General features: G+C 44.3%; 1 pseudogene; it reads left to right on the top strand.

Annotated features, from left to right (window-relative positions):
- The first annotated feature begins 8,592 nt into the window (after positions 1-8,592).
- LOC140467047 (5S ribosomal RNA) lies at positions 8,593-8,709 on the top strand (annotated as a pseudogene).
- Positions 8,710-9,564: the final 855 nt, after the last annotated feature.

Genomic DNA, 9,564 nt, shown 5'->3' with positions numbered 1-9,564 from the left:
ACTATATGGAGATTGCTCGTTCTCCACCGGGACTGGGGGTTCCCTCCGGGTGCTCTGGTTTCCTCCCACAGTCTAAAGATGTGCAGGTTAGGTGAATTGGCCATGCTAAATTGCCTGTAGTGTTCAGGAATGTGTAAGTTAGGTGTATTAGTTTGGGGAAATGTAGGGGCATGGGTATGGGTGGGATACTCTTCAGAGACTCGGTGTGGACTTGTTGGGTGAAATGGCCTGTTTCTGCACTGTAGGGATTCTATGATATTGGTCACAATCTGTATTGCTTAGTGTTTCTGAGGCTCGCTATCTACATTCTCCCAGACATTCCTACATTGTACTTTTGTATCAGATTGAGAGAAAGCTGTGCAGGTATCCCTCGCCCTCTCTTGTGTTGGAGTGTGTTTTGGACAGTGACTGTGAGCTGCAGGGTCTCAGGTAACAGACAGTTCCTGCAGGTGGACCCATCCCATTCAGTCTGACTGCCCCAAATTCCCAGCTTCTATTGACCTGATACACCTTCCCCTGTGCGACAATTTACATCTTGATTTTCGTTTGCAATGATGGATTTTAAAGACAAGAGAATCCATTTACCTGCCACATTACCGATGAGCAATGCACTCAGCAGCAAAACTCCAATCAGCTTCACGGCTGAGGTGAAATTCCCCTCTGCAAATCTGAAATACAAAAAACGTTCAAAATTAACATCAATACTTCAGAATAAAGGTGGGAATTTCCTGCTCCCATTGCTACCTCTCTCTTTCCCAGATAGTGAATGTGATGGAGTGTCAAGCATTATTACAACTAAAGGAGTGTGAAGCAGTTCACGATTACTGAAGCAGACCAGAACGAGGGTGAAGCAGGTAAGGGTCACAGTGAAGCTAAAATAAATATAGCAGCCTGTAGAGCCTTCAGAACAAATGAAGGCAATTGGCACCACCAATCAATAGTGGCTGACAGTCAACAGAAGATGGTGGAAGATATTCAAATTCAGGATATTGAAACTCAGGATGTTCAAATATGTCATGTGCCTCACCTGAGAATTTGTAATTTGGCATTGTTTCTGCTTATTGACATATGGAAATCTTGATGTGGAGGTGCTGGTGTTGTTACTAGGATGGACAAAGTTAACAATCACACAATCCAAAAGGTTTATTTGAAAGTACAAGCTTTCAGAGCGCTGCTCTTTCATTAGGTAGCGAGTGGGGCAAGATCATAGGGCACAGAATTCATAGTAAAGGATCAAAATGTCATACAACTGATACGATGGATTGAACAAACCGAGATTGCTGCTAAATCTTTAATCACTTAGATTGGGGATACAGATTTTGATTGATTAATATGTAAAACCCAGAATTTCTTTCAAGTCACAGTCCCGAGGTAATTTAAGGTTTTATCAGTATAAAAAAAAGAGAGGTGACATCTCAGCTCAGACAATTAATTAAAGGTGTGATGTTAGAGTCTGTCTGTATTCCAACCTTGAGTCAAACCGGTTCTATTTCCATAGTAGGAATTTATGAAATGTCACATTGACTGACTGCCTACAGACTGTGTCCTTTTTGGATAAAATAGAATATATCTGCAAATACAAATCTGCAAATGCAAAATCACCTCATAGACTTATGTGTATGTGTGAGTATGCGTATGTGTGTGTGAGGGAGAGAGAAAGAGTGTGTGTGTGTGTGTGTGTATGTGCATGTAAGTGTGCTTGTTGTGAGTATTTGTGTGAGCAAGTGTCTAGTGTAGTGGGGTCTCCTTTAGTGTGACATGTATCCAAGATTCCTGTTAAAGCTGTCCTCATGGGTACCGAACTTGGCTATCAGCATCTGCTCAGCAACTTTATCTTGTTGCCTATGTCGAAGTCCACTTTCTAAGACCTGAAGATCCAAGGCCAAATGTCCTTGACCACTGAAGTGTTCCCTGACTGGGAGGGAACATCCCTCTCTGGTGACTGTTCCACAGTGTCCATTCCTTGGATGTTGTAGATCTGCATGGTCTTACCAATATACCATGCATCATGGCATCCTTACCTACAGCTTATGAGATAGACAATGTTGGCTGAGTCTCACTGCCGCACACGTGGTGGGTGATGTTTCCACATGTAATGGTAATATCCGTGTTGACACTCTGACACATCTTGCAGTGGTTGCCATGAAAGGGTTGGGTATTGTTGTAGTTGATGTTGTCCTGAGGTTGGGCAATTTGCTGCAAACAATGATCTGTTTAAGGCTTGGCAGTTGTTTAAAGGCAATAAGTGGAGGTGTAGGAAGAACTTGGGGAGTATTCATCCTCATCAATAATGTGTTGCAGGCTGCGAAGAACATGGCGTAGTTTCTCTGCTCCCAGGAAATACTGGATGGTGAAGGGTAGCCTATCAATTGCAGCCCATGTCTATGTCCTGAGGAGGTCATTACAGTTTCTTGCTGTGGCACGTTAGAACTCTCACAAGCGCACACACTCTCCCTCTCTCCCTCATACACACATACACTCTCTCTCCCTTGCTCTCTCTCTCTCTCTCACACACACACACACACAAACATACACATGGATGATGGGCAAGGATGGGGGCTGAAGGGGGTGGCATTGGATAGGGTTGGGGGGCAGATGGGGGGAAGTGGGAGCGGATGTAGACAAAGTTGGTGAGTAGATGGGGGCAGGGGTAGGGGTGGATGGGGACAGGGGTGGGGAGGGAAGTGGACGGGAATGGGAATGGGGGTGGGAGCAGACGGTGGTCTCGTGCATGGTGTGCTGCTCCTGAATGGGGAGTGGACTTAGCAAGTGCTCACTGTGTCAATCCCAGTGAACTGAGGGAGGGGGCGGAGGTTCAGCAATGCTGCAGGTCCCGTACACACAAGTGTGTGTCACCTTAGAAACAAACCCTGACACAGAGAGAGCGAGCAAGGCAGGCAGAGCGAGGAAAAAGGAAACTTCAGAAAACTCCAAGCCCCATAAGAGGGGCGTTGAATCAATTAACCGAATAATCAATTATCCGCCCATCTCGTTTGGATAATCAAGGTTCCTCTGTACTTCCAAATAAATCTGTTGGACTATAACCTGGTGTTGTGTAAATTTTAACATATGGAAATGGCAGTCACAGTTTCAAAATCCCCAGCCCTGCAGGTGCTGGGTGCATGTAGCCTCATCCAAGTAAGGGTGTGAGGCACCTCCGTGTCCAGTGCACACATCGATGTTTCCGATTGTCCTGGGAACGACATTCCATTGTTCCGTTCAAACCCAAAGTGTGCATTGTAGGGACTGCAGCTATCAGGCTTGTTTGCAAACTGTCTGTTGGTAGCTGGAGCCCGTCTGGAATCTGCAACATGTAGATTAGCACAATCACTTTGATCAGGGCTGGTTCCCATTTCCTAACATGCTTTAATAGAGTCATAGAATCATAGAGAGGTCCAGCATGGAAACAGACCCCTCAGTCCAACCAACTCATGCTGACCAGATATCCCAACCCAATCTAGTCCCACCTGCCAGCACCAGGCCCATATCCCTCCAAACCCTTCCTATTCATATACCCATCCAAATGCCTCTTAAATGTTGCAATTGTACCAGCCTCCACCACTTCCGCTGGCAGCTCATTCCATACACGTACTACCCTCTTTGTGAAAAAGTTGCCCCTTAGGTCTCTTTTATATCTTTCCCTCTCACCCTAAACCTATGCCCTCTAGTTCTGGACTCCCTGACCCCAGGGAAAAGACTTTGCCTATTTACCCTATCCATGCCCCTCATAATTTTGTAAACCCCTATAAGGTCACCCCTCAGCCTCTAACGCTCGAGGGAAAACAGCCTTAGCCTGTCCAGCCTCTCCCTATAGCTCAAATCCTCCAATCATGGCAACATCCTTGTAAATCTTTTCTGAACCCTTTCAAGATTCACAACATCTTTCCAATAGGAAGGAGACCAGAATTGCATACAATATTCCAACTGTGGCCTAACCAATGTCCTGTACAGCTGCAACATGACCTCCCAACACCTGTACTCAATACTCTGAGTAATAAAGGAAAGCATACCAAACGCCTTCTTCACTATCCTATCTATCTGCGACTCCACTTTCAAGGAGCTATAAACCTGCGTGGTCTCTTTGTTCAGCAAGACTCCCTAGGACCTTACCATTAAGTGTATATTTGTCTAGCTTTTGTAACTCCATCATTATTTTGAGTTGTCCATCTGGCCACAGTCCCTCCACTTCTTCCTGAACGCGAAGCGTGATTGGTCACATAATAGAAGACCAATCTCTTGTGCGGTGAGTAAACCATCATCCACACTCCAGCAAAGCAGCATATATCCTTAGACCATTACACTGTTACAGATAGCATATGAGAACCGAACAAACACAATAAACTAAATAAATCAGGAGAAATGAGCAAATGCTAAACAAATTAATAACGAAAAATGAAAAAAATGAAACACGCTATAAAACTACAGAAAACAAAAAAAGTTAATGAAAACTTGAAAATTGAACAAACATTATAAAACCAGGGAATATATTATAATTCGAGAAATGGCCAAATGCAAAAAAAATCATAATGAGAAATGGAACATTCCAACAAACGTTATAAAATCACAAAAGAAAAAGTCATAATAAAAAATTGAACAAATATTACGGACCATTTCATACACAATGGTAACTCAGATTCCCTCGGCCTAGTCAAATATTTACAATGTTTCGATAAGCTTGGGGAGACCGAACACTGAGTGAGGTCTCCAGACATAGATCCTGGAGTTTGGTGTCTCATGGGATGTTGTTCCCGATGACAATCTCGATGAGGTATATCTTGATTGCCTTCCATGTGGTTATGGTTATCCTGGAGAGAGATCAGGGTTGTTTCTGTTATCCTTGTTTAATAGCTGAATAGTTTGAACTAATGTAATGACTATAATGCATGTGCCCGAACCTTCTTGCTATTTTTTTTTCAAAAACAAATAACAAAAAAAACATAGGAATGGGAACCCAATGTGATATGTTATGTCAGGGTTTTAGAATCCTTTTAGGCTCCAACCTCGGTTTCTAGTGGTAAGGGTGAGGATCGTTTTAATGACCTGACCATAACGTGGTCAGCATGAGGCAGTCAGCATGACCTATGATTTAAATATTAGTGAAGATGAAGACGACCTCAAGAGACCAATGATTTAAATAAGAAGATGATCTCAAGAGATCCACAATTTCAAATTAACTGAAGATGAAGGCGACCTCAAGACGCAAATGATCATTTAACATAAATGAAGAGGAAAGTGAGGGAAACCTGAAGAGTGGTAGCCTGGCTAATCCTGTCAGCGTGCACAGGAATAAGAGTTGGAAGACGTGTGAGGTGCATGCAAGTTCGGACCATCAGAAACAGTTGCACCTTGCCTTAGGTGACTGTCAGGAGCTGTTTCATCACCTGGATTAGTGAATGCGAGAATGTGTCAAATAGGCACTCAACAGAGAGCCATCAGTGTGTTCTGAATCCTCTGTCTGTGGGCCTGGCCATATTGACTTCTCCCAGTTCCCATTTTTTGTGTTCTGTCATGCCCCCTTATTGGAAACATCTGCAATTACCATACGGGAGTCTGAGCTCGTTTAGCCGTTTAGTCTGTACTAGAAGTCTTGTGGTGTCACATGTTCATGGTGCAGGGATGCCGTTAGGGCACATAGCAAGTTGGGAATGCTCGGTTAGCCCGTCTGTCAGAGGATTATCGAGGATTCATGTCATGACATGGTGGTTAGTGAGTAGCGTGTGACTGCAATCTGTCTCCCATTAGGTCACTTAAAGTGTTCGTGGAACCTGCTGCTGGTGTCAGTGATGGAAGTGTATCATTTTGTTCAGGGCAGTCTGAGGATATATCGGGGTTGAGGGTGGGGGGATATATTCTTGGTGTTGTTCTTTGTTCTAGGGCAGTGTCATCCACCTTGCTGTGCTGTGTACCAAAGACTTTGAACTGGTTTATGTGGAAAAAGCCAGTTTTTCCCATAGCTAGTAGAACCTTGTAGATTGCGGGGCTAGCTTTATCCACGACCATGTCAGGAGCCGAATATTTAGGGGAAAGAAACGAGCTAGGGTATTAGATGTGTAGCATTACCTGCTGCCCTCTGGGGTATTCAACAGGATTAACCCTGCGATTGAAGTAAGCCTTACATACTTTCTTTTTTGTCCCTCGCCTGACAGTTACTGCTAACTGAGTAGTTTTGTTATTCTCAGTAAGTTGTTGCACCGCTTTCTCGTGGGTGAGGGCAGTGACAGCTGGTTCTGTGAGGTCAAGGCTGAACAGGTAGTCAACCCCTCTCATGGGCTGGCCTGTCATGAGGGTATGAGGGAGGTATACCCTGTGGATCGGGAGATGGTGTTGCGTACCATCAAGAGGACAAACGCAAGTACCGTGTCCCAGGTTTTATTAGTCTGTTGCACCATCTTCCTAATTATTCCTTTTAGGGTGCGGTTCATCCTTTCCACAATCCCACTGGATTGGGGGTGGTATACAATGTGGAATTTCCGCTTGATACCAAGCATAATCATCACATTTTGCATTACTAGGCCGGTGAAATGGGTTTCCTGATCTGACTCAATACTGCGGGGTAGACCCCATCTTGTGAACGCCTGTTGTGTTTGGATCAGTGTAGTTGCTCTGGCTGTATTTGCCCTAACAGGAAAGGCCATGGCCCATTTTGTAAAAGTATCTATGAGGACTGGGATGTAGGTGTATCCATTGTTACATGGTGGCAGGGAGCCTTATATAGTCAATTTGGAGGTTTATTCAGGTCCTTCCACTGGATGTCTGCCTTAGTTCTACCTTCTGGGTGTACCTATCCAGATTGTTCTGGGCTCACACAGACAGTTCTCTATGTATGTGTTATATCTTTGTCTAGTTCAGGCCATCAACACAGTTCCTTCAATCATTACGTAGTGGCCTCTTCCCTGGTGCCAATACCCATCATGGAATTGATATATAATCTGGTTCCTTTCCTGCAATGGGACTACATCCACTCCACTTTTAGAACCCATCCCGTATTGTGGCAAATCCTTCCATTTAGCACAGGCATCTGGAAAGACTACTCCCATAATTTGTTTTCAGGAGTCATTGTGATTTTGTGCCTGCCTAAGATCCTTTATGTTTGTCTGACTGACAGTGACTGCATTGGCTTGCTCACCTCTGGGTGGCTGCCAGAATTCTCCTAGTGAGCCCTTCTTTTGGCTAATTCACCTGCTCTGCGATTACCTTCTGGGAATGGTTTGTGCTGGCTTCAAACTTTACTTATGCCGTATTTCCTTCCACTGGCAGCCTGTGTTTTAACAAGGGGGTTGATGGGAGTGGTTTTCCATCAGCTGAAATAAAACCTCTAGCTTCCCAGAGTGGTAAGAATTTAATCAGGCTGTTGCACACATACATGCTATGAGAAAATATGTCTGTGGGTGGAGGGAACAGATTGGGGTGACTGACTACATTGGCCAGAGCTGCTAGTTCTGCAACCGGGGCACTTTGGTAGCGAACCCAACAATGTGGTTCCTGCATTATCCCACTAACCCGAGGAAAGAACAAATTACACTGCCATCTCGGGGCAGTGGGAGTTGTCCTCTGGTCTCTACTTATTTTTGGCCCATCTCCCTTTTCCCATGGGTGACTGTTGTTCCCAAGTATGTAACCCTCGGCTGTAGAATTTGTACCTTTTCAGATTTATTTTGCCATCCTAGCCTGTGTAACAGATCGAGTAACTCATCTAAGAGATGAATGTGTTCCTCCTTTGTTTCTGCTTGTAGAAGTAGGTCATCCACATATTGTACAAGGCAGTCAGGCTGGGAGAACATTTCTAATCCTTTAGCTAACCGTCGAGGATGAGTTATGAAACTTTTGGGGTAGACAAGTTCAAATGTACTATTGCTCCTGGAAGGTAAAGGTGAATTTTTACTGGCAACACTAAGTCAAGGGTATGGACCAAAAATCATTACTGATATCAAGAACTATGAAGGCCTTTGCTTGCGGGGCCTGTTTCATTATTGTGGCAGGCCTGGTGGCAACTATTGGTGTGGTGAGTTGGGTAACTTTATTAAGTTCTCGTTAATCGATGGTTAAACACCATGACACATCTGGTTTCCTGACCCGCCAAATCGGAGCATTATTAGTGGAGGCTATAGGTAGTAGCAGTCCTTGCTGTAACAGACTGCCATTCACCTTAGCCACCTCCCTCTTTGCCTGTCTGGGAAACCGTATTGTCTTTGTGGTTTTGGGTTGGGCCTCTCAATTATCACCTCTTCAGGGATAGACCCACAGTCATGTTTGTTCTGGGTGAATACCCCTTTGTGTTTCACAGTTACCTCTCTCATAGCTGGATCCTTAGTCATTGTTAGGGGATTAATCCAAAATTCCCCTATTGTGCTGATTTGGATAGCATAACTGCCTGCTGAAATGATGGTGGGACATTGCTAACTGTAGACAGTTGCCATATGCAAAGTTAAAAATCACACAACATCAGGTTATAGTCCAACAGGTTTAATTGAAAGCACACTAGCTTTCAGAGCATTGCTCCTTCATTAGGTGAGAGTGGAGGGCTCAATCCTAACACACAGAATTTATAGCAAACATTTACAGTGTGATGTAACTGAAATTACCTACGCCTGCGCCAATGGCCATTCTAGTCTGAAAACGCCTGATCTCATCTGATCTCGGAAACTAAGCACTCAGGCCTGGTTAGTACTTGGATGGGAGACTGCCTGGGAATACCAGGCACAGTAGGCTACAAAAGTGGGCAGCATGGTGGCACAGTGGTTAGCACTGCTGCCTCACAGCACCAGAGACCTGGGTTCAATTCCCGCCTCAGGCAACTGTCTGTGTGGAGTTTGCACATTCTCTGTGTGGGTTTCCTCTGGGTGCTCTGGTTTCCTCCCACAATCCAAAAGTGTGCAGGTTAGGTGAATTGGCCATGCTAAAAATTGCCAGTAGTGTTAGGTGAAGGGATAAATGTAGGGGAATGGGTCTGGGTGGGTTACACGTCGGTGTGGACTTGTTGGGCCAAAGAGCCTGTTTCCACACTGTAAGTAATCTAATCTAAAAAAAACATTGAAAAATTGATTGCCTGTTAAGTCTTTCATCTGTTTGAATACCATGATAGTTTCACTTCTTTCCTGTGTAAATCACGAAACGTTTTTTTAAAAAGTTGCATTCTCAGGTTAGCTGTTAATAATGGTGATAGCTAGACAATATGTTGAAGGTGTTAGCCCCCTGTGTTCTCTGTCTATGCCATGATGTTTAGATTGATTCTATTCTAAAAAATTAGAATGGCATATGCAGGCATTCACTGTATTGCAAGCAAGCTTGCATTTAGTCATGTAATCAAGCCTGAGGATGTGTTCTGCACCTGGGGGAAGGTCGATTAAAATAACAGGGTGCTGGCATGTAATGTCGCCTAGTTTAAATTCTATCTGTTCAGTCATGTACTCTTCCTGTACATGGAGAGGAAACACACTTAAAACAACAGTGCCTGTGGTCTGCCAGGATATATTATTAAATCTAGAGTGTTCAGGGTTGTGCTTGAACTTGCAGTATCCCAAAGAAATTTGACAGGACGGCTTCCTACCTTGACTAGTGTCTACC

The sequence above is a fragment of the Chiloscyllium punctatum genome, chromosome 44 (assembly GCF_047496795.1).
Source record: "Chiloscyllium punctatum isolate Juve2018m chromosome 44, sChiPun1.3, whole genome shotgun sequence".
In the NCBI taxonomy this organism is placed as follows: domain Eukaryota; kingdom Metazoa; phylum Chordata; class Chondrichthyes; order Orectolobiformes; family Hemiscylliidae; genus Chiloscyllium; species Chiloscyllium punctatum.
Note: the sequence above shows the minus strand (reverse complement) of the source record. Positions and strands in the feature narration are given on the sequence as shown.